Source organism: Triturus cristatus, chromosome 7 (genome assembly GCF_964204655.1).
Source record: "Triturus cristatus chromosome 7, aTriCri1.1, whole genome shotgun sequence".
Lineage (NCBI taxonomy): Eukaryota > Metazoa > Chordata > Amphibia > Caudata > Salamandridae > Triturus > Triturus cristatus.
In genome coordinates, this window is record NC_140590.1 from 912,301,906 (window position 1) to 912,327,116 (window position 25,211).

At 46.9% G+C, this 25,211-nt stretch overlaps 1 protein-coding gene across 2 annotated transcripts in view; it reads left to right on the forward strand.

Moving 5' to 3' along the window:
- RARS1 (arginyl-tRNA synthetase 1) overlaps positions 1–25,211 on the forward strand; it is a 219,223-nt gene that overhangs the window by 8,939 nt on the left and 185,073 nt on the right. The window contains exon 1 of one of the 2 annotated variants that reach the window (XM_085617845.1): positions 25,053–25,151. The exons of the other annotated variant lie outside the window; for it this stretch is intronic. The gene's annotated coding sequence lies outside the window, so the exon portion shown is untranslated. Of the gene's footprint in view, positions 1–25,052; positions 25,152–25,211 lie in introns of those variants that run through there. 2 annotated transcript variants of the gene reach the window in all.

Sequence of the window (25,211 nt, forward strand, 5' to 3'; positions counted from 1 at the left end):
CACAGCACCACCTCATCAGTGCAGCGCCAAATCTGCACCACCACAACACAACGTCAGCACCATTTCAACATCAGCGCACCATCTCTGCATCAGCACAGCACCACCTTCACACCATTGCACCACCACCAGCGCACACCCACCTCAGTAACTCTGCACCAACGTAGCACACCACCTCAGCAGCAGCTCCGCTTCAACGGAGCACCACTTCAGTATTAGTGCAGGACCACTTCTGCACCAGTGAGCATCACCTCAGCACCAGCGGAGTACAAATGCAGCATCACTCAGAACCAACTAAGCACCAGCACAGCACCGCCAAAGCATCACTCAGCACCACATCAGTATCACATCAGTATCACTGAGCACCACCTCTGCACAAACTCAGCACCACCTCAGTATCAGTGCATCACTACATCAGCACAGCACCACCTCCACATCAGCACACCACCACCTCCCCATCAGTGCACCACCACCAGTGCAGCTCCACCTCAGCTATCGCAGCCCCACCTTAGCAGCAACTCAGAAACAATGCATCACCACTTCAGCATCAGCGCAGCACCAACTCCACACCAGCTCCACACCACCGCAGCACTGCCACCTCAGCATGACTCAGCACCACCTCAGTATCACTACAGCACCGCCTCAATATCAGTACAGCAACATATCAGCACAGCACAACCTTCTCATCAGTGCACCACCACCACAAGCGTAACACTCACTCAACATCAGCCCAGCACCACCTCATCACCAGCAGAGTACCAACTCATCAGTGCACCACCAACTCAGCATCAGTGCAGCACCACCTCAGCATCAGCACAGCACCACCTCAGCAGCAACTCAGAACCAAAACAGCACCAACTCTGCACCACCGAAGCACCAGCGCAGCACTGCCACGTCAGCATGACTTGGCACCATCTCAGTAACACTTCAGCACCGCCACAGTATCAACACTGCAACATCTCAGCATCAGAACAACCTTTTCATCAGTGCACCACCACCAGTGTAGCACCCACTCAACATCAGCACAGTACCACCTCTGTATCAGCGCAGCACCATCTCTTCAGCAATTCAGCACCACGTCCGCATCCGCGCAGCACCCCCTCAGTATCAGTGCAGCATCACCTCAACACAGCACCAACTCAGTATCAATCGGCACCACCTGAGCACCAGCTCATCACTACCTGAGCACCAACGCAGCATCACCACCTCAACATGACTCCGCATCATCACAGCACCACCCCCTCTTCAGTGCACCACCACCAGGGCAGCATAGCACCACCCCAACATCAGCACAACACCACCTCAACATCAAAACAGCACCATCTCCGCATGAGCACAGCACCACCTTCACATCAGTGCACCACCAGCACAGCTCCACTTCCGCACCAATGCAGCTCCACTTCAGCAGCAACTTGGCACCAACGCAGCACCACTTCAGCATCACCAAAGCACCATCTCAGAATCATCGTATCACCTCAGCACCAACTCCGCATCACTCAGCACCAGCTCAGCATCACCTGAGCACCAGTACAGCACCACCAGCCCAGTGTGACTTGGCACCACAGCATCACTGAGCCCCACTCAGCCCCACCTCCGCTCCGTATCATTCAACATCACCTGAGCATCAACTCCGCACCAGCACACCACTACTTCAGCACCACCTCAGGCTGCCCTCTGAATCTGACATCTTTTGATCCTCCCCTTTTGTCCATCCACTGCTTGTGGTGTAATTCTGTTATAATTTTCCAACCTCCACCCTCCCGTTGTCTGTGTGTCCTGCACTGCCCCCCCCACCCCCCCCACCACAATACAAAAAAAGCTATAACTAAAAAGCATTAGAACAGGCAGGAAGAAGTTGCCAGCATTGCAAGGACAAAAAAACGAGAAGACTCTTCTTAATGTTAATTCTTTTTAGGTCTCGGCTGTCGAAAGCAGCTCATGCGCTGCTCTTGGCATTCAAGAGCTTCTTGGAATCAATACAGATTCCAATGCTCTCGGAGGCGGAGTTGAAGCCCCGCACATCTTTTTAATTGGACGTGTCATCTTCAATGCAAAACGCTGGCTTCTGATTGTAAAGGAGACTTCTTAGTCCCTCCTTGTTGCCGCCTTGTCTCCTTTTGGCCACGCCCACCGGGATTTGATCTTTTACCGACACTCTCTCCTTCAATTACACCCTACAGCACTTATTTTTTTCTCTCTCAGCTTTGGCAAAGGCACCCGCGTGTTTACTTTCGCATCACGCTTTCACTAAAGTGAAAGCGCGATGCGAAAGTAAACACGCGGTTGCTGTTCATACTCGTGCTCTGGAGAGCACACGGTGAGCTGCATTCAGACTGGCGTGGAAAGGAACCCCATACATGAGCACCTAGGGATCCTTTCCGACAGTAGATGCTGATCTGTGTGTTTATAGAACACACACGATCCCCGCCCCCTTGCTATGTGCCTGCAAGGTGATGGCAGGAGGGGGCGTCATTCATCCCTCCCGCTGACAGGATGCACACGGTACGCCTCTGACTCGGGTGCTTGACTCTGATTGTGGGGGGGCTGATGTGTACGGCGCGGCATGCCCGGACCCTTCGGCTAGGGTGACCAACCGTCCGTAAATTTCACGGACTGTCCGTTATTTGGGCCTCTTGTTCGTTGTCCGTCAGGAAATCTTTCACGGACACCTTTTGTCCGTAATTCTGGGCGTTGGTGCAAGCTGTCCCCCCTGCAAGCAGCCTGAGAGTTCTCTAACTCTCACTGCAGGGGGCCAGCTCGCACTGCTGTGAACTGAAAGGCCTGCAGCAGCCCCTCGTGGCACAGATTGCTATCGGCCATTATCATTCTGATTGTCAAACACAGAGTGAAGATGGGCCCCTTTGTACAGATACGGCATTTGCTGGGCCTCCTCCTGCCAGAGGTCTTCATACTGTGGGGAGGGCCCCCCTTGGGGTCTGTGACTGCATTCCCAGGGGGGGTGCAAATGCCTTAGCAGAGAAGTGTAAATGAAGACGGCCTGGAAGTGTGGCCCTCTTTATTGGCGCAATTCCAGGCGGTTTTCATTTACAGACTTGAAGTGTAAAATATACAAATGGTGCTATGGGGGCTGGGGTCATTGAGACTGGTGGCAGGGTCAAAGAGATTGCTGAGAAGAACAAACTATTCTGTAAGGACTTTATTTCATATGCAGTTAGGAAGGCAAAAAAGTAACCCACACACAATGAAATAAAAAATAAATTCAGGATTAAACATTGTTATTCTGGCAAATCTCTTAATCTCCGGTGCCTACAAACTAATGTGACCTTGTGTAATGTAAGAGGTGCTCATGGCATTCTGATTCTGTTCAGAAACTAGTGATAAATGAAGGCGTCCAAAGGTATTAATGTAAGACGTCTGATACTTATCAGAAGATACTTGTACTATGTCACACCAGTAGGTACACTGAAAAAACCTGGAAGGGTCCAGAAATATACAAATTAAAAAAAATCCAAATTGGTATAACATACATTATATTTGTGAACAGTGTGGCAAATTCAACAAATGCATATGCCAGGGTCAGTTCACCCAAACTGATTTAGGTGTTCATGAGCGTCTGCATGATGCTGGTGTCTCATCCCTCGCACAAGGGACAGGATTCCTCTCGGTTCATAACAAGTTGTGCAGCCTGCAATAAAATTACTCAAAACACAGCTTTGATAGAACTGGCTCTGGTCTAATACCACTGAGGTAGTTGAGCCTGTGGATGAGTGTTATCAAGTACATTTAAGAAACTTAGAATCTGGGGTCAGTTTTTCATTAATCACCATATTCCTTTCCCGATGCTGCAAAAGTGCTCCATTTTCCAAAGTCTTTTGCCTTCATTTTATTAGGGACTTTCGCCGAAGTGTACACCACACCCAGAGCGGGCAAGGTGTCTTTTTTTTTTTTTTTTTTAGACTAGGTGGGATGCCTGCTCTTCTGCCACTGTAAAATGCTGACTCAGCAAATATAGGCGTCAATAACAAAGGGTTTCCAAACATTTGCCCATTTTCACATGTTATAAGCATATATGATTTTAATTTATGGTTTGCGACGGTGAGAGGTATGCGTGTTTGTGTTATTTTAGCAACTTGTGATGTCATTGGATTTATGTGAGTTCCTACTCTGTGCATATGAGGTGGCATGTGTGCGTGATGGTCTGTGTGTGCATGTGAGGGTGCATCTTTATGTGATTATGTATGATGTAGGGTGACTAACCATCCATAAATTTCACAGTCTGTCCGTAATTTGGACCTCACGTCCGTTGTCCGTGAGGATCCCTTTTACGGGACGCCTTATGTCCGTAATTTTGGGCATTGCAGGAAACAGCACTGTCCCTGCATGAAGCCTCAACTCCCTGATGGGGCCGCCTTGCACTCCTCCTCGGAGCACAAGAGCAGCCCCACCTGACCATTGTCATTCTGTATGCTGGCTGATTGCCACATACAGAATGACAATGGTCCATTCTAGGCTGGTAAAGCATGTGGTGGGCCTCCCCCAGGCTCCGTCTAGGGCAGGGCATTCTGTCAGACAGAAGAAATGTGCAAAAACGCCAATGTTGCTACATGAGAATCCAGCTCAACAAAAGGTGCTGGTGAAAGAAGTTAAAAAGAAGGGGCTAGAGTTCTTTCACAGTCTCGTCATTTTAGAACTTATGCATTTTCAATATTATATTCAAGGAAGCCATGATTGCTACTTTTTTATTTTATGCAACTAACAACCATTGACAAAGCCAATAGTTCTGGCTTGTTGCAGGTGTAACATTACTTGTTGTTATATATCTGGATACAATGACAGAAGAGGCAAAATACCAGTCAGGCAGCACACTATACTAAGCACAGATTTTTAGCTTACGTGTTTTAAGCCACGCCCTTAATTACATCGAACACCCCCTTTGGTTAGACCCCCCGGTATTTTCATCACACTTAAAGCCCTGGAAACAACACCATGTAAAAGTCACCTCAGGGCCTGGCACTGTCCATCATGCATGACCCATGAATTTCATGTTTTCAGATTTCCTATGTGCCGGGGCATAGGGAACCCTACCCCCACCCATTGCCTTAGGAACTACAGTAAGGGTGAAATTCTTGATGGGCCTCTTCTGTCTGCAATTCTGCAGACACAGGCTCAGATCATTATTCATATGAAAAGGTGGGCGAGTGAGTAAATGAAGGGATGGCTGGATAGATTAGTGAAAGGGTGAATGGATGGATAATGAGAGAAAGGATGTATGGATGAGTGAGTTGAAGGATGGATGAGAGAAACAGTAAAAAGATGTATGTATGGGTGGAAGGGTAGATCGATGGGTAAAAGAGTGGATGGAAGAGTGAAAGGATGGATTGATGGATGAGTGAACGGGTGGGTGATGGGTGAGTTAATGGGTGGATGGATGAGGGAAATGATGGATTGATTGATAAATTGATAAGTAAAAGGGTGAATGCCTGGACAGATGAGTGAGCAGGTGGATGTAAGGATGGATGAGGGAGTGAAAGGGAGGTTAGATGGACAAATGGATGGATAGATGACTGATAGGGTCAATGGATGGATTCATGAGTGGATGAGTAGATGGATGGGTAGAAGGAAGGATGGCTAAGTGAAAGGTTCGATGGAGAGAGAAAGGGAGGATGGATTGATAACAAAGGGTGAATGGGTGGAAGGATGAGTGACTGGATGGATGGATAAGTGAGTGAAAGGATGGCTGGATGGGTGAAAAGATAAAAGGCTGGATGGATTAGTGAATGGATGGGTGGAAGAGTGGATGGATGAGTGTACTGATGAATAGGGTGAAAGGATGGATGGATGGATGGATGGATGGATGGATGGATAATGGATGGATGAGTGAAAGGGTGGATGGAGGGATGGATGAGTGAAATGATGGATAGAAGGATACATGATGGATAGGTTTGCAAATGATTAGATATGTTTGGATATGGATGGGCTTAATTATATTCTATTGCGCGACCTCCTCTGATGTGTCTGTAAAATGTACCTTTTGTCCCGAAGTTTTGTCCTGAATTTTGACCTCCTGTCCTGAATTTTTGTCCTGAATTTTGACTCTTTGTCCTGAATTTTTACACTCACCGTCCTGAATTTGCACCCATGTCAGTTGGTCACCCTACCTTCGGCACATTCACATGAACTGCCACCAACCGGCATTTGTAATGATTGGCATTCGTTGCCATCTAGCGGCTTGTACGGGGCCGTTGTGGGTGAAAAGCACGCATCGGTGGGCGCACGTCTCCTTAGCGCGTCCAGCCACGGTCTCTGCACATGTGAAAACAGAAAACGCTTGCACCCGGCATCAATTGGCCCATATGCTGACAATCATGTGGCACGAAGTCTGCCCCTCCCCCTCCAGCGCACTGTAGAGAGTAGGGGCACGGGGCGCTTTTAATGGCTGGTGTTCAGTGTCCGACTCCTCAGCCAGCAACTTAAATCATGGATATTGGGTGAAGAGACCAGACAGAGGTGCGGCTTTCTATGGGTTCAGATCGATAGGACGAGTTTTCAGTGGCTCGCCATGCACTCACACAATTTACACAAATGTGTACGTGTTGCTTCTGGGCTCTACTTGAAATGCGGGGAGTGTAAACACACAAACAAGGCTGCCTTATAATCACGCCGTGAACATTTATTGTTCTATTTCCACCGGAAAGAGTCGATGCTGTGGTCCTCCTCCCCGCGCAGTTAGGTTTTGTACTTTTCTCTGCGGTGCAGAGTTTGAACTTTGTCATCGGTTTCGCAGAAAGCCTGAACATGTCCAATCATAAATTACCTTGATGAGCTTGTGAAATCTGAACCGCCTCCCTTCCTGAAGGATCAGGCTAACTTTTGCTGAAATTACTGGAAACATTAACTCCTGCAGCCCAATATAAAATGTAGGTGCAGTGGTGAAATTACGAGTTCATCTTATGACAAAAAGCAAGGGACATCTGGCTGTTGTGCAGGGTGTCTGCTGTCAGGGTGTCACAAACAGGGATGGGTGGCAGATTATATAGTTGAGGTGTGTGCATTAGGTTACACCACGTGGGGGGTGTATCACTATAGCACCTCTTTCAGATGCGTGGGGAGGGGAGATGGATGCAAATGTGAAAACTGCAATGCTTACCAAAGTCGATGGAGTCAGCACTAGGGAGGCACTGAGGGTGGATGGGGAGAGAGTTAGCACTGTGTGCCTGTGTAGAGATGAGTTACAGTGAGGAGTGGGTTTTTTGCAACTGTGGTCGAGGGAAGAGGAGCTTGCCACAGGCAGAGAGGAGAGAGTTACATTGCTGCTGGTTGTGCATTCAAAGGATTGGGTTGTTATGCCACAGTTGTGAATGCATAGTAGTGCTACAGGAGGCACGTTTTCCATGCAGTTTCATTTGGGTTTGTGTGACATTGTGTGATTACCTTGGTGTAAATATGTTAATCTGTGATTCACCATCCTTCTGGCCCTGGATATATTGCCACATCCACCCACCCCTGAGAAGTGACGCTATGGAGCGTAATCACTAGATGTACATCAGAACCTCAGGAGTTGCTTGTCCTCACCGTGGTAGCCGTCACACCCACCTCATACATGAAGTGTTTTCCTGTTCTCAACATGACTGCCGGACCACCTCCAACAGGTGCCCATGTTGGAAACCGGTAAACAGTTAACATAAGTAGAGCCCAAAAAGGATACCAAGTTTGGGAATGGCAGGATAGAAGGGCTCCTAATGGGCTAATTTTGATGCAGCACCACGTATCGATTTAGCTTTTTCTTCCTATCAGATTTTGAGGTCAGGCAGCAGTAAATAGTACTTCCTGGCCATATGTAGTAAAAATAAAAGTTCCAGCACACACGCATAAGTAGATAGCTGGCATTTCTCCCCTTGGTGAATCAACCTCTGAGTGCCTGTGTTTGTTTTCAGTGACAGCTCAGCACCCAGGCAGTGGAATTGGAATGAGGGGAGTTAGAAGGTGTTGCAACACACGCATGTACATCTAACAGTTCATCTGCAGAAAAAACAATAAATAGCCCTGGGTTCTCCAAGGATTAACTCCTGGGCTACTGGTAGCTCTCCCACTACCTGCGAGTAGCTCTCCTGTGTACAGCACAGCCTACTACCCATCTGTTTACTCATCAGCGCTTTCTCTTGGACGCCTTCACTTGCGCATCTCTGGGCTTTGTTTGGTGTCATGCGGCTGGCGTGGTGTACTCGGTGTTTCTCAGCACGTAATGAAAGCACAGCTCCGCCAGGGTTCCAACCTTACAACACACCCATTAATAAACAACTGAGCTCCCCATATACTCACTCCGCCTGCTGTTCACCACCATTCACACAGAGCCCTGGCTTCAGCCTGTGAGGATTGCAGAGAGCACACCGTAGAAGTAGCAGTACCCCTAGGCTGGTAGCTCCCTTACAGTACACTGCAGTGTACACTTAGAGCAGGAGGCTGGCGCGTCACTGGGCTATATGTGAGTCTGTTCATTAGCTGCGTAAGTTACAGCTGCTCCGGCGCGGCTTTGCCTCAACCATGATCGTGGACTCCTGCTCTTTTGTGTTTTTTGGATGTGTGTGTGTGCGACAGCTTCTCTGCTTCATCTGTTACCTTGTTTGCAGTGCAACACTGCACTCCCTAGTTCTGCCCCCCGTTGCTTCCTAGGTAGGCCCCTCGGCAGACCTGGGGCAGCAGGCAGCATCTGCCCGGTGCCGATGTCTGTGTCTGCAGTGGGTGCAGTAGAAACAATCCAGCCAATGCTACTTAGAGCTGCAGAAGAGCACCAGGGCTTGAATGATGTCTCATGTGGTCAGAGTGGAACAGCAGTGGCAGAACTGGGGGCTGCCGGTGGTAGGAAAGGGCGTGCCCCCAGCTGTAGGAAATAAATGACATATGAGAATCCAAAGCGTTGAAAAAGCACATGCCAGAAATCACATTTGTGAGACTGGTAAAATAAGAAAAATAGGGAGCGCCTGATATCGAATCTTGGATCCGGAATTAACATTTGTTAAAAATACAAAAGCTTCCAACAATTAGTAGAGTAAAAAGTGGATTGGACGGGCATGTATTTTGTAATAGGAAGTAATTACAAAATACATTATTGAGGGACGAGTTATTATTTTAACATTTCTACCACAACCCTAAACAAGCATTGAAAATGCAATAGGTCTCGCCTTTAATTAAGTGAAAGCCATTTGCTTTGCTAACGGTATTGTATAGCAAAGCAAATGGCTTTAACTTAATAAAAGGCGCGACCTATTGCATTTTTAATGCGTGTTTAATAGGCTCGTTCAGTTGTACATAATGTCTTCTTGGTTAAATATACAGTAAAAAAACTGGTTATAACACTTTTTAGGTCTCGCCTGGCGTAAGACTGCGCAGAAATGCATAGTCTCGCTGGCGAGATTTAATGATTTGAAGAGATTTCTCTAGTGGGCGTTAAGCCCCGCCCCTCTTTTCCATTGGGTGGCGTCACCGTTTATGCTAAACGGTGGCAGGCATTGGAAAAGAGCGTCTAGTGACGTACACTGGCTCGCTTGCTTTACGTTTGTAGTAAAGCTTTTTCTTATCTTTATGGGGCCCCATAAAGACAAGAAAACCTTTCATGCGTGGTCTGCCGCTGCCTACCACCCTCCCCCTGCAAGGCCTGCTTCCCCGCCTTACCCCGTAACCCGACCTTTTGCTGCCCATCCTTACAACTCCCCCCAGCGCACCTCGGCGCTCCTTTGCCTCAGACCTTGCAGCGCCCCCATGCCCCCCCTCCCCCTCCGGTTGTTGTCGGCCGAGTGATCCCGGTGCCGCATCGCGTGGCACTCCCTCCATGTGAGCGCCTGGCGGCGGCGTCTGCTGCTAGACTTCGACCGCGAGGTGATGCCCGTGGCGGGCGGCTTGGGTCCTACACGCGGCGCTTGGTGCTGCTCACCTGGATCCCCATGCTCTTCATTGGCTTCAGCCAGTTCTCAGACTCCTTCCTGCTGGATCAACCCGACTACTGGTGCCTGGGCAGCCGGGACAACGCCAGATCCGGGCCGGCCTGGGGCAGAACGTGGTCAGCAAGGTAAAAGGTTTCCAGAGTTATGTGGCCTATACTATAACCCCGATCCCAGCAGTACCCACAGCATCCTCCGTAATATACCCTGCTGTGGTACTTCTCTTACAGGGGCAGTGGAATATGATCTGAAGGGGGGGGCTGTGACATGCGCTGTAGCACCGGTATCTGTCACAATGTTATACCTAACCGTACTCCTCAATACCTTCCGCACAGATGCAGGGCAACATCGGCATGGTGTAACGTACTGAATGCATATTAATACCAGTGCCCCCATCCACCATTTCACAGAGGGGCTCGGCATGGTAGAACTAGTCTGACACCATTCTACCCCGCCAAACTCAACCCTCCCCCGCACAGAATTAAAGCAGGCTTTCCCCGGTGAAACATGCACTGCAGCGCCCCTCTACCCTGCTAAACCTCACTGAGGCAGGGTAACCTGGGCATGGTCCTGCGTGCACTGTGGCACCATTATACCCCTATATGACACCATTATACCTTATCAGACTTTTCCTTGAAGCAGAGTACACAGAGCTAGTGCTGTATGCCAATGAAACTGTTCCCTCGGAGGCAAGGTACCTCTGATTTGTGCGGCATGTGCTGCAGTGTGATTATACCCGTTATTGAACTCCTCACGGAGGCAGGATACCCTTGGCATGGTAAACCAGGTACCGTAGCCATATTAGACACCTTCTGCAGGCAGGGTGCCCTGGGCATGCTGTAGCGTGTACTATATCCCCCCGTTGAACTCCTCTCGGAGGCAGGGTACCCATCGCCAGGTTCGACATGGATTGAGGCTCTTTTGTACCCCACTAGATTCGTCGGGGAAGCAGGGTACCCTTGCTATGGTACAGCATGTCTTGTAGCTCCCCTCTTAACCCACTAGATTCGTCAGGGAGGCGGGGTACCCTCGGCATGCCACCGCATGCCCTGTAATGCAGCTCAATGACGCCATACCAGGCGCGCAACACCCATTGGACTCAAAGGGCTTCAGCCCCCCCGTCGTGTGTGGCAGCCCGGGATGAGACCGCTTCCCAGGCACACACACAGCCGCACCCAAGTACTTCATAGGTCTTTAAAAGACCATTTGCATGTTAATGAGGCCTTGCTGTTGTTTCACCCCTTCTAAGAGCCCCTGCAGCTCCACTCTGCCTATTGCTTAAAGATTCAGCTCCCCCGAAATTTTTTCTTAGCCCCCCCCCCCCCCCCCGAAATTTAGCTCTAGTTGTGCCTCTGCTCCATACTCCATAGGAGCCGCTCCTCTATGAAGCCAGCACAAGCAGGGGCCAGCCTGTGCCCAAACGTAGTCCTGAAAGGTATGGTAAGGAACACCCTGCCCCTATACTAAAGCAACTATTGCCCCTCAACGTTCCCTACACTGGCCCTCACTCACACTATATTGTTCTTGAATGCGGCTTCAACAGACACCATCTCCGCCCCCACCAAAAGCAGCACCCTGTGGACTCTACCCTCTCATAAACCAAGGGCACCTCGGGACCTACACCTCACCGTCTGCCGCATCCCCTCTATCAGACAGTTCAGGGCACACCGAACCCCCTCTCAACACAGCTTCCATGGCACATCCAATAATAATAGCCCTCCCGCTCACATAGAGTTCCCTTTACACACACATCTCCCCTGGATTACTAAACATTCATGGGCACGCTACGGCTGGGTTGTTGCCTGAAACATCTGTGTGTCTCTGGGGCTAACAGGTATTTAGAGTTCCCGTCTAGAGACTGCATTTCCCCGACCTGCTCCTATGAACATTCCTACACGTGCCAAGAACCTTCTAAGTGCAGACTGCGACCCAGTTTTAAGATGACTAGAGCGCGAAAAAAAACTGGAGAGTTTGCGAGTCTAGAACAAGCATTGAAAATGCAATAGGCCTCGCCTTTTATTAAGTTAAAGCCATTTGCTTTGCTATATAATACCATTAGCAAAGCAAATGGCTTTAACTTAATAAAAGGCGAGGCCTATTGCATTTTCAATGCTTGTTTATAATAACTTTTCAACATGCTGCACAGCAGCCACAATGCTCTACAACGTATCTTAAAGAAACTAGCAAAGCCAATAGCCAGTAGTGGCAGCTCGGATCAAGGGTGGCGGGGCGGGTGGGAAGTGTAAAAAAAGAAGAAAAAAACATACCGCATCCCTCCTCGTCGTCCCTCCGCTCTGGCTGCAACATGAAGCACCCAGGCTCTCCTAAGAATTGTGATTGGTCTGAGTACCGTGGTTCGGCGCTTAGACAGGCAGTGGGAGCCTGGGCATCTTCTCCAACCAGTCTGTAATACAGCCTTGGTGGAGAACCTGTAAAGTGTGCAAGACTGTTTGGCCGGCCCTAGACGGCCGGCCACACAGTCATGCGCACTTACTGTGTGCCACAACTCCTCCACCTGCTCCTCTGTCATCAGTTCAGCCCCGCCTGCCAAGCTGCTGCAGCAGGAAAAAATTAAATAATGATAACCTGAGGTATAATTTTATTTTTCCTTTATTTCACTGCTGCAAAGCAGTGGATGACGCTCCGCCGCCTTAGCGGAGGAAGCGCCACTCTGGCTAAACACTTATAAGGTCCTAAAGGCGAGACCTATTGGCTATGCCAATGATTGTTTTAGTAGTGTATTCCTTTAGTATGAGGCTGGTGTCCAAGGTGAATCCAAGTGACTTGGCATTCAGTGAAAGTTGGGGTTTGAAGCCTTCAAGATTCATGTTGTAGAGCCAGGTTTGTACCATTTCTTGCATGTTGTTCCTGGCAAATATCAGGAATTCTGCCTTGGTTGGTTTGAGCTTCAAGCAGGTGCTGGATGTCCAGATCCGCGTATGGTGCAGGCAGTGTTTGAGGCTTTGGATGTCTTGAGCAGATGGCGCTTTTAAGTAGAGTTGTATAGTGTCTGTATGTTGGTGAATCTTCATGCTGTTATCTGTGAGTAGAGCCCAGTGGGCTCCATGCAGAGGTTGAAAGGAACAGTAAGGAAACCTGGGGTACTTCGCCGGAAGTAGGGATCTTTTGGTATCTGTGAGTCCCCTTGTAAATATATATACTACCAATGATTTTGCTTTTGTTTCTGTGGTGGGTGGGCAGCTGTTTTGTCATATGTGTCCTTTCTTATGAAGACTACAGTTCTTGACCTGCGGATGTAGTCTACATCTTTGTCTGTTGGCAGCATGCGTGACCTATATCTGCCAAATGACTAAAGAATGGCTGACGTCCATTTTGGGGGCTCTCGTGCTTCTAGTCCACCATCTTGGGTGGTCCCTGAAAATGCATTCTTAAATTGAGTGTATTCTAACTGCAGGTAAGCCTTGGTGTCGTGAACAAAAAGTCAGATTTTTTTTTTAATCTAAGTTCATAGAGTGAGCCTTTTCCTAAGTTTTTTAGGCTTAGATCTCAGAAGGCAAAATCAATGTCTCATGGTTGTACTGCAAGAAAATGTCCAAGCGTTCGAAACTAAGAAACAATACAACGGGAGAGAGATGTGGGATACCCCTTCCCGACAAAACGTGGTACTGCTGTTGCGGACAAACCAAACTGATTTTCAAAAATTCACCGTCACAAATTGCTACATTTTAAATACCTACACTGTGCCTACACCACCTTCAAAGCCTTGTCCAAACTAGATCCCATTAGATCACACCGCTGTCCTAAATGCGCAGTGGAACATGCCGATTTTATTCATCTGGCTTGGAATTGTGCTCCGATATTCACTTTCTGGGAAATAGTCCATTCTGTATTATCTCGCACGATGGAGCAGACACTACTCCTAACCCGTTATTGACCCTCCTTGCATATGTTAAGCCTTTACGTGTGGGCATAGTACGTTTTACAGCTATTGCGTTGCTGCTAGCCAAACAGATGTCCCTCCATTGGGGTAGCACATAACCTACTGAAGCAGCCTGGTTGCATATTCTGTCCTATAGTGATACTGCGAGTGCACTTTATGCCTCACTGCAGCCTCCGACTTTGCAACTAAGAGACATATGGCAGTTGACCAGAGACCATTTATTAATGCTGACTCCCGATACTGAAGATGACGAGGAATGGGACATCTTTATGACCATGTTAGAGCGTTCTATTTTTTATTCTTCAGTTTCCTTTTTGTCTTTTTTTTATATTTCTGTTCTCCACTCACTGGTCTTCTGTTGTTATCTAATCTACTGCAGGTTCTTTTCCGACTCTCCTATACACTTAGCACCTGACACTCCCCTTCCAAATTGCACTTTCTGCCACTCCACTTTCTCCTTCTTACTAGTAGATCCTTGGCCCACTTCTTTTTTTCATATCCTTTAGATATAGTTCAAACTCTCTCGATTGCACAATTGTATTAAAATCTGCAGCTTCTATGTTCTTTTTCGTTTCCTTTAAAAAATGCTTTAAATATAGTTAAAAGAAACAAAAGGAACCAATACAACAAACTCACTAGCACCCAAACAACAGCATTGCACTTTAGTAGAATTTGCTGTCAAAAAGGATGTTCTGTACCCGATCTGCGTCTCTGAAGATTATTTTATTCTCTTCCAAACTGTTAGTAGCACCATTTCAAGGTTATATGATACATGCATGACAGATTTTCCTCCGTGCCTGCTTCATACATGCCAACATTTAAGAACGTCACTAGGTGAGAATTGGGAGTGTTATTTTCTCTTAAACTTGCATTGGAGAGAGCGTCTTTCTAAGAAGTGTAAAAAAGATTGTTTTGGGTTTAAAACAATAGACAGCCTCCCAGCTAAATTGAGAATAATAAAATATACGCTGCTCCAACCTTCAACCTGGTTTTGCAAAGATATGCAAAGTTTACACATGTTCCAACTTTAGTACTAAGAACTGACAGTAATAACCTGGATGAACCCATATAACACCGGACATATTACAGTTAGCAAGTTTGGACCAAGCACTGAATGGTTGTCACTTGTTCTCTCATATCGTAGTGTTGATTATAATGTCATATAGCTGCATATGTCAAACTTATATTCCAGCCTTCATTTTGCATATTCTTAAAATTATTATGAAAACGTTTGAAAATGCCAATATCTGTATCCACACCAAACTCATTAATAAAACACAGTACTTACTTCATAGTTGGGTCCTACCTTTCCCACATATGCGTTTTCAGACATATACCTCTAACCTCTCTTGCATATAATAGCTTTTATTTCCCGGTATTATGCTCTCATTACTTCCATTCCCCACACAAAAACACCTGTTGGGAAGAAAACCTCTACACTAGACATATAAAGGACTGAGCCAGCACACACATACTAGGACACATCTGACAGAAACAAAATACGTACTTTCTTGTCCTTGGACCATGCTCATTAGTATACCTGGGGGTTTTTAGTACTTTCTCTTTAGTTAGGACCACAGGAGACCTGTTTTTCATCTTTGAGGACCATTGGTAAGATTGTCATCCCCTCTCTCTGTAACTGCATGCTACTCTGTTTCATTCTGTACCAGTGCTAAGTGGACATTCATGTGATTTCTCTTGGCAGCGGACGTCTCTAAACATTCAAAAGTTAACAATGTAAACTTTCATGTCTTCTGATATTTCCTTCCTTTATTGCCCATGTGACTGGTGTTGGAAATGGCCCTTTCTGCCCGGCCACCCCAGACCTTTTGGCTTCCTCCTCCCCTTTTTTCCTGAACTCATTTGTATTCGCTTTAGGACTCTAGGCACTTTACCACTGCTAACCAGTGCTAAAGCGCATTTGCTCTCTCCTTTAAACATTGTGACATTGGTTTATACACAATTGGCATAATTAATTTACTTGTATCTCCCTAGTAAAGTGCACTATATGTGCCCAGGCTCTGTAAATAAAATGCTACTAGTGGGTTTGCAGCACTGATTGTCCCACCCTCTTGAGTAGCCATTGTATACATGTATCAGGCCTGCTTACTCCACTTCTCTGACCTCATTTTTGCTGGCTTTAGGGCCCTGGGCACTTTACCCCTGTTTACCAGTGCTAAAGTGCATTTGCTCTCTCCTCTAAACATGGTCCTATTGGCTCACCCCTACTGGCATATTTGATTGGCTTATACGTTTCTAGTAAAGTGCACTGCATGTGCCCAGGGCCTGTAGATTAAATGCTACTAGTGGGCCTGAAGCACTCTTTGTGTCATTCACTTAAGTAGCCTAGCCATGGTGCATCCATGTAGGAAGCTGACTTTTTATGTAGTGTACCAATGTAGGGATACACCATGCAGAAAGTCCAGCTGACCCATTATGGTTTACAAGGGCTTCCTTTAATAATACCAAATGTTCTATTGGTGGTATTGTGGTCGAGCAGTTAGGCTTATCAGAGGGGAGTGTTGAGCATTTGTTGTACACACAGAGTCAATAAATGAGACATACACTCGAAAATAAATCCGTGACCAATTTAGGAAAATAACATAGACTTTTATATATTTTAGATGCCAAGATCTTTGGGATTAGGTAAATACTTTAGAGAGTATAATCTTTACAGAGAAAACAGTAAAAATTGCAGAGCTGTCAGATTAGAGGCATGAGCCTCGAACGTGCTACTGTTATCCTATGGGAAGAAAAGACATGTACTTCAAACAGATACTTGCAAGTGGAGTAGAAGGTGCCCTTTAGGACTCAAAGTGCTTGGGGGCCAAGGTCCAAAGTACCACCATTAGTTCGGATTTACCTGCCCTGGTGTGTCTGGATGCAAAGGCGCTGGTTGCAATGGTAGACCTGAGCGTGGTTGAAGTGTAAAGGTACCTGTCAAAACAACCGGGGCTGCATAGAGGGGCTTGAGGACAAGCGTGGCAGAACCCAAAGTGGGGCTCGACTCATAAGGGTCTTTGGAGTAAGGGGATGCAGATGGCTTCTGTAAACTTGAGCTGCAGGGCTCTGGTGCAGAGGTGTTTGGCCTGCTGGCCACTTGCGTTGGAGGCTCTCATGGTTCTTGGGTGTACCTGGAGAGGGAAAGAAAACAAGAAAGCAGGACCACTCTCGGTGTAGGCCTTGTCGGTCATTAAGTTCCTTGATAACAGGTCAGCTTTGGCGGTGGTGGTGTCTCTACTGGACATTCATTAAGCTTTAGTTGTGGCAAATGCTCCTATGGTCTTAGTGCCGGGAGGCTCTTGGAGGGTCTGGAATCTAGAAACTCGCCGGAGAGACGGGACTTCTCTCTAGGAATCACAGTGACCTCCTTCTGGTGAGATGCTTCCTCGATGGGCCCGATGTCCTGCAATACGAAGAACCAGGCAAGTGCTGCCAATGCCTGTAGATGCAGGGGGATAGCTCTTCCACCCCAAGAGAGATACTCTGTGGTTTTTGAAGTGCTGGACAGTCCTCCAATGGCTTACTTACTTACTTACTTACTTATTGTTTTGGTGAAGCGCAACAGCTGCCCCGGCAATGAGGCGTCCCGGCGCTGAAACCCAGATCCGATCCTGAGCTAGAGGGTCCGAGGACGGAGGAAAGTTTACGGGCAAGGGAATAGAAGAGTTTTCACTGCCTTCCGGAAGGCAGATAGGTTGTCTATCTCGCGAATATGATGTGGTAGTTCGTTCCACATCTTGGCTCCCAGGAACCTGAAGGAGCGTCCGCCCATGCGGCAGAGTTTTATGCGTGGGACGCAGAGAAGGTTTTGGTTGGAGGATCTTAGGTTCCGTGACGGCGCATAGGGAGTGAGAAGGGGTTGAAGCAGAGGGGGAGTGTTAAGTTTGAGAATTTTGAAGGTCGTGATGAGGGTCTTAAACTTGATTCTGGAGTCAACCGGAAGCCAATGCAGTTTCCTGATGGTTGCTCTGGCTGAGCATCTGCGGGGAAGGCCGACCAGAGTTCTAGCGGCCGCGTTCTGCACGCGTTGGAGTCGTGCTAACTCACATTTGTTGGCGCCAAGAAGGAGTACATTGGCATAGTCTAGACGCGAGAGGATGGTGGCTTGGATGATGAGTTGGCGGGTCTTTGCGTCAAAAAAGTTTAGTATATGGCTAAGGCTTCTCAGTAAGCCAATGCAGGTGCCGGCAACTTTCTTGGTGTGAGCTCGAAAGTTGAGTGAGTCGTCCATCCAGACACCCAAGTTTTTCACTAGGGTTTTGGGGGGAGGGATGGTACCAAGGGAGGATGGCCACCATTGCTCATTCCAAAGGCTGGTGTTTTTGCCAAGGAGAAGCACCTCTGTTTTTCCGCCGTTGAGTTTTAAGCAGTTTGTGGTCATCCATTGGGCGACCGCAGAGAGTCCGTTTTTAAAATTAGAGGAAAGGTTGGAAGGTCCGTCTGAGAGGGCAATGGCCAGTTGTGTATCGTCAGCGTACGATACCAATGTCAAGCCCCATTCTTTGGCTACTGCCGCTAGAGGCTGAACATAAAGATTAAAAAGAGAGGGGCTTAGCGCAGAGCCCTGTGGGACACCCTGTTCAATAGGGTGGGGTTTAGATAGAAAGGGGGGGGCAGAGACTCGGAAGGACCTGTTTTCGAGGAAGGATCTGAACCACTCCAAGGCATGGCCCGTTACTCCAAAGGTCTCCAGACGTTTAAGAAGGATGACATGGGATACCGTGTCAAAGGCCGCGCTGAGATCCAGGAGGATCAGCGCAGCACCTTGACCGGCATCCAAAATCGTCCGGAGGTGCTCTGTGGTGGCTAAAAGAGCAGACTCAGTGCTATGGCCTGATCTGAACCCATTTTTTGATGGGTCCAGAATGTTGTTTTTGACCATATGTTGGGATAGAGCGCTGTTAACATGTGCTTCAGCGAGTTTGGAAAGCCATGGAAGCAGGGAGATTGGGCGAAAGTTCTCCGGTTTAGATGGATCTAGGGTGGGTTTCTTGATGATAGGTGAAACCCACGCTTGCTTCCAGGCAGATGGTACACACGCTGAAGTAAAGGAGAGGTTCAGGATGGCGGTTAGTGCTGGTAGAAAGAAGTTGATAGAATCAAGGAATTGGGCCGGGCGCATAGGGTCTGCGGGGGAGCCAGACTTGACTTTATTGCAAAGTATAGTAAGAGTGTCTTTGGAGATTTCTGGGATGTAGGTCAAAGTCGAGTAGCTAAGAGAAGCGGAGGGGTAGCTAATGGTATTAGGGTCATGCTGGGGGAAGGAGGTGTAAATTTTCTGCACTTTGTCAACGAAGAATTTAGCAAGTTCTTCGCACTGTTGCTCAGAGGAGATCATAGGGGGGGATGTTTTACTGCTCTGTAGTTCTTGCACGAGTTTGAAAATTTCTTTCGCGGGGGTGGGACTGGTTTCAATTTTGTCGGCGTAGAAGGCGGTCCGTGCAGCACGGATGGCTTTATGGTACGTTTTTTGTAGCAAAAGGTATTCACTTTTTCCTTCTTTATTGTATTCCCTACGCCAAAGGCGTTCTGCCTTTTTACACTCTTTTCGTAGTTTTTTGAGTGTGTCGTTGTACCAGGGGTTCGATGGCGAGTTACGACCTTTTGTCCATTTAGCAGGGATAAGACTGTCTAGTCCGCTCGTAATCCACTCGTGAAACGTGCTGTAGTTAGTGTTGATGTCAGCGTTAGAGTCAGGGTGAAAGTCCCCTAATGTCTTGTGTAGGTCATCATGAGACAGTTTATGCCACGGTCTTTTTAGACGGCTGGTCGGTGCCGTGTTGTGCCTGCTTTTGTAGACCGGAAGGATGCACTGCTTTAGGATGAGCTGGGTCGGTGCAATTGTTGAGGTTCCAGCAGCAAGCAGGGTTTGGCACCAAGTTCAGGTTAAGTCCTCAGTTCTTATCGTGGCTGCTTTTCTTTGTCCTTCTGTTCCCAGGTTGATAAATCTGAATTCCTGGTATAGAGAGAGACCCCTTAATTTAGGGGCATTTAGGGGAGCGTAGAGTAGTAGCCAATGGGCTACTTACTCCTGGGGTAATAACACCCCCGTATATGACCATTCCTTTGGAGAGTGGGCATAATCCTGACCCAGAGTTCCTAGTTTCACCAAATCCAAAATGGTGAAACCCTTTCTTGGCTGTCCACTTCAGGTGGCCCACCTTGGGGTGTGTGCCTAGCCTGGAAGTGCAACAACCCTACTGGCTATCTAGTTTCCCGTCTGCTCTGGTGCCAAATGGGTTTCAGGGAAGGGGGTGGAATTCCCCAAGTGTGGGGAGAAGCAGTTGTTGAATATCAAAGGTGACAAAGGCTTTGGTGCCTCTGGCCTTGATATGCTAAATCACTAGCTTTCCTGCTGGATGAGGTGTTACCTCCTTCCTCCAGAGCAGGCATTGTTTCTGACCTCTGAAAGCACGGGCTCTCACCTAAAGGGGGTCAGAAAATTGTGTGTGGTGGCAGGCTGGTCGATACCAGTCAGCCAACACACTAGAGGACTTGTAGGTTTTCAGAGGGCATCTCTATGGTACCCACTGGGTGCATGTCACAATAAATCTGATTCTGGCATCAATATAGATTTGATTGAGATGAGGTGTTTGATACCAAACCCCATTATTTTCAGTTAAGCCATTATGTAGCTGGGTAGCTCGTAATGACCAGTGCTCCTTTCGTATACTTAAGACGACTTCCTGATCATTTGCAATGTCGTAGTAATGGAACTAGACATGACAGGGGCATATCTGCTTTTGCAGCTGTGCCCTCACATGCAATATAATGCACCCTGCCTTAGGTCTCTGAGGCCTGCTGTAGGGGTGAATTACATATAAGACATGCAGTGTACATGGGTATTGCACACAGGAAGAGTGCCATGCTGTCTTGCACCCTGGCACGCATTCTGCAATGGCAGTCTGCATGCATTTGTTATGTGGGTTCCTGTGGATGGCATAATACACGATGAAGCCCATAGGGAACCTCTTTAGTACCCATGCCCTAGGTTTCATAGGTACCATTTGCAAGAGACTTACAGGAGTGCTAAAGTCTTTGCCAATGTGGGTACACTTGAGCATGTTGCAGTTTTTAAGGTAAAGAACACTGGCACTAAGGGCCTGGTTAGCAGGCTTCCGTGCACTGTCAGTCGAAATACAGCATCTAGCTGTTCAAATGGGGGGAAAAGGTGGGTGTATGTCTGCAAAGAGAAGTCCATCTTCCTACAAGGCCTGCCTATGTGTGCAGTTTTAAACCGTCATGTCAACCTGGCAAGTTAACCCTCTTGCCAGGCCTATACCTTCTTTTTTTAATACAAATAAATCACCCCTAAGGTAGGTCCTGGACCGCCCTAAGGGCAGGATTCAATCTATTTAAGAAGTTGGATTAACTTTACATTTCCTGGTAGTGAAAAAATATTAAATTTGATTTTTCATTACTGCAAGGCCTGTCTGTCCCAAAGGTTGACATTGGGATTACCTTATTACATTTTATAAGTGTAATTTCCAATTCGGAAAAGATGTATATATTGCGAGTTTGGTGTCTCTGGACACATAATTAAAAATAAGTTATAGTAAAGACGTCTTTTGAGCTGTAAGTCTGAAAATGCCACTTTTAGAAAGTTGGCATTTTATTACTTAAACATTCTGTGCCTCTCCCTCTCTGAATACACATCTGGGGAGGGTGACATATGTGCCTTGTGCGTACTCTCTAAACAGCCACACACAAAGGGAGCTTGGGTATGCCTGATGGGCCATCCACATCCTGATGGGCCATTAACATCTTGATTGCCCATCCTGGGCAGGGAGGAGCTGACACTTGCACATGAACGGTCTGTGCCTGCCCCACACAAAGAGCAGCATACCCCCTTGTAGTGAGTCTGGAGCCAGGACAAGGACTTTGTACACTTTAAAGACCTCTCTTTGAAGTCTCCCCCCACTTCAAAGGCACAACTGGGTATACGTACTGGACTCCTGACACCACCAACTCAGTACAATTCTGGCCCTGAGGATATTCTCCCAGGAGAAAGGACTGCTATGCTGTTGAAAGGACTGTCACTGCTGGACTTTGCTGTACTCCTGCTTTGTTGTGCCTGCTTTACTGCCTGCTGCCCTCCTTGCCTGGGAGTAAAAAGGACTGGACCTGCATTTCTTTCTACATTCCCAAAACCAAAGTGACTCCAAGGGCTTGCTGGCTTGCCTCCTGTTTTGAAGCCTCAGGGACATGAAAGACTTTCAACAACCCTGCTAGAGCCTCTGGACTCTGCCAACTGTGAATCCTGTCCTGGCAGGTGATGCCAATCCAGTCCTGGACAACTGGATGTAGGGTTTCTGGCTGCCTTCTGTTAAAATCCAATCATCTCCATCGTTGCACAGGTCAAAACCAACACATCTGACCTCGATGCATCGCCCCTGCAGACCGAAGATGAGGACATTGCATCGTCGGCTGCACGGTTCGACGACAATGCATCGCCTTCATCAAGAGGGGTTTGACAATGCATCTCCGACTGTGCGGATCAGAACCGATGCATCACCTGCATCCATGCAGATCAACTCCGACACATCGCCTCCTCTGTTCCGTGCATCGGGCCTCAACGTTGACGCATTCCCCCCCAATCGAAGGTACTTTTGCAGTGGTACAAGCTTGGTTCCTGTATCCAACCCATGCTCTTTCTTGCCGGCCTAAACTTTCAGTTTTGACCCAGTCAAGCGCGACCAGATAGCCCCGGTTGGCGCTTTGTTTCTAAGTGCTATATTTGTAGATATTCTTTAAAAATTCCTAACTCCAGTTCTATTTATTGGATTTTTGTTGTTTTGGTCTTATTTCGTTCATTAAATTAAGCTCAATTTTTCTAGTCGTAGATTATTTTGTGTGATACTTTCACAGGTTTACTGTTTTAAGTGTTGCACAAATACTTTGCACCTTGCCTCTCGAGTTAAGCCTGGCTGCTCTGTGCCAAGCTACCAGAGGGTGAGCAGCACAAGTTATTTTAGGGTGTGTATCTGATTTACCCTGAAAGGATTGTGGTTCCTGCTTGGGCAAGGTGCATACCTCTGCCAACCCGAAACACAATTTCTAACAATTGGCCTATCTTCATTCACAAAATGTTCCTTATTTCCTCTCCTACATAGGATCTTCCACACCCAAACACTGTGTACACAATGCACTTTTACCACTCATTTTGTGATGTGTTCACTTGCGCGACATCCTCATTAGTGCTACTAGGCTTTGAATCAATTAGCTCAGTGCGGCCAGTTAACTCACACTGGGACACAATAATATTTCAGCCTTGAAAAAGCCTTAGCCACTAAGCAGAAGGGGGTGAAGCACGTGCCATATGCATTTAATAGGAACTACTGTGTACAATCAAGATACATAAAATATTGTCCTCTATGATTATAATTGAATGGTCAGCACAATTTAAGGATCTTATTGAAACCCATCAGGATTGTTTTCTAATAATAAATGTATTATACAGATACAGCCAGCTTCATCATGTCAACTGTTAGACAACTCTTTTTAAGAAAAAAAAAAGCCTGTAACAAATGATGGAACCAAAATGATGGATTATACAGAGTATTGTAAAAAGACAGGCAAGGCATTAGCCAGTATTTTGCTATACAAGGTGCTCAAGGTCCTCCAATACATGATTTTAGTTATTGTTTGGGATCTCTAAAGTCTGAAGATATTTTCCAAAACTTACCTTGGTTCCTTGCTAAAATGATGCTCACGTGCCTCTACCTGCTCCAACCATAGTTGTGTTGCCCACAATAAGAAATATAACATTTTATATAGCGTGTAACACCAGTGTTACTATTAACCAGTGTAATGGCACTAACACTTTTAATCCTTCGCTCAAATTCAAGATTTTCAAAATACATATATTAACTTTGGGAGGATTATTAATCTATGAGATCTAGGTTAGTGTAGAAAAACAGGAGTCTGCATTGTTTCAATCAATGCCGAAAGATATTACTAGGACCATTTTCTTCTACTTTCTCCTCCAACCGCCACCTCCAGCTCTAGAATTCAAGCCACAACCATACCTAAGGTTGTGTGGATAAACAGAAGTTGACGGGGATGCCCCACAGCCGTGGTGAAAATCATCGGGGTAGAGCCAGCGTCCTCTAAGACATATCTTATGCAGAAATATGATTATATATATATATCGTCCTAACTATTGTTTGCAAAAAAAAAGTCCCATTGGGTGTTGATTTTGTGTTACTGACTGTAGATATTTGTGTGATCGGTTATTTAGGGCACACTATTTATCTCAGATGATATTCTGACCATATATTCAGCCGCCATCGCACACAGCAAAATATGTCCCCAAATCTCCCCGGTTGCTCTGCTGTGTCTCAGCATGAAGGTGGAGCACCACAAAATGACACATATAGGAAGTACTCAAGACTCTCCTCTCATTTTAGGGCGTCTTGAGCTACCTGCCGCAATTCCTGAAAGAAATTCAATGAACACAGTGAGGAATTGGATCCATCCCCAATTGACATAAACTGCCCACTTGTTGGGCGTGCATTTGACTTCTAGTCCTTGGTATTCTGTTAAACAGTAGCTGTGTTGAAACGGGTGCCAAACCTTACAAGCCTTAGCGCAACCTGAAGCAACTGGAGAACTTGTCACTCCCCAAGACTAAAGCGGAAATATAAAGGCGGCAGGAGAGGACTAATGCCAAAGCACCTTTTCAATCCAAGTATTCCTTTGAAATAGGGTTGCCTCTTTATCTCATGTTTGCGTTTCTCTTTCATTCTCTGTCTGTATTGTCCGGTTATTTTAATCTATTTGAGGTGTGTGACCCGCGATAAGTATTTCTTTGCTTCGGGATATTTTTTTAAATCACTTCTCTATTTTGGTTATGCTGTAATGCACTTCATAACTGTAGCCAAAATGCAGATAGTATGTTCTGAGTGATGGCCTTCTGTTCTGGCTCACTGTTGCATTCCCCTTCGTGCCAGCTGCTTTCTGGTCATAACGCGAGCTCATCACATTGGTCTCTTTCAGGGAACCCTAAAAATGCTGGGGCTCCCTGTTTGCTCAAGTGCAGCTGCACAATGTAAGAAAGTGAATGGAGACTATACATTTAAACTCTAGGGCATGTATAATTGTTTATAACTTTATCGTGAAATTTGCTAAGTTATTGAAGCACGTGATCGAGGAAGTGATTTGTTTCATTCTCTGCAACTCTTTTGCAATAGTGGGAGGGAGGGACAGTGAAGTGGATTCCAAGCGAATGTTTCCTGGTGACTCAAAAGGAAAGTGATAGTCAATTTTTCTTATCTATGGTAACGGGAAGGTAACATTTGAGACCATTCCTTCTGACTTGCAGTTAAAGCGGCTGCTGATACAGTAACTGGAAGGTAAGATATACCCTCTTTGTGTTTGACACGGCACAATCTTGACGCGACATGCTACTGCTT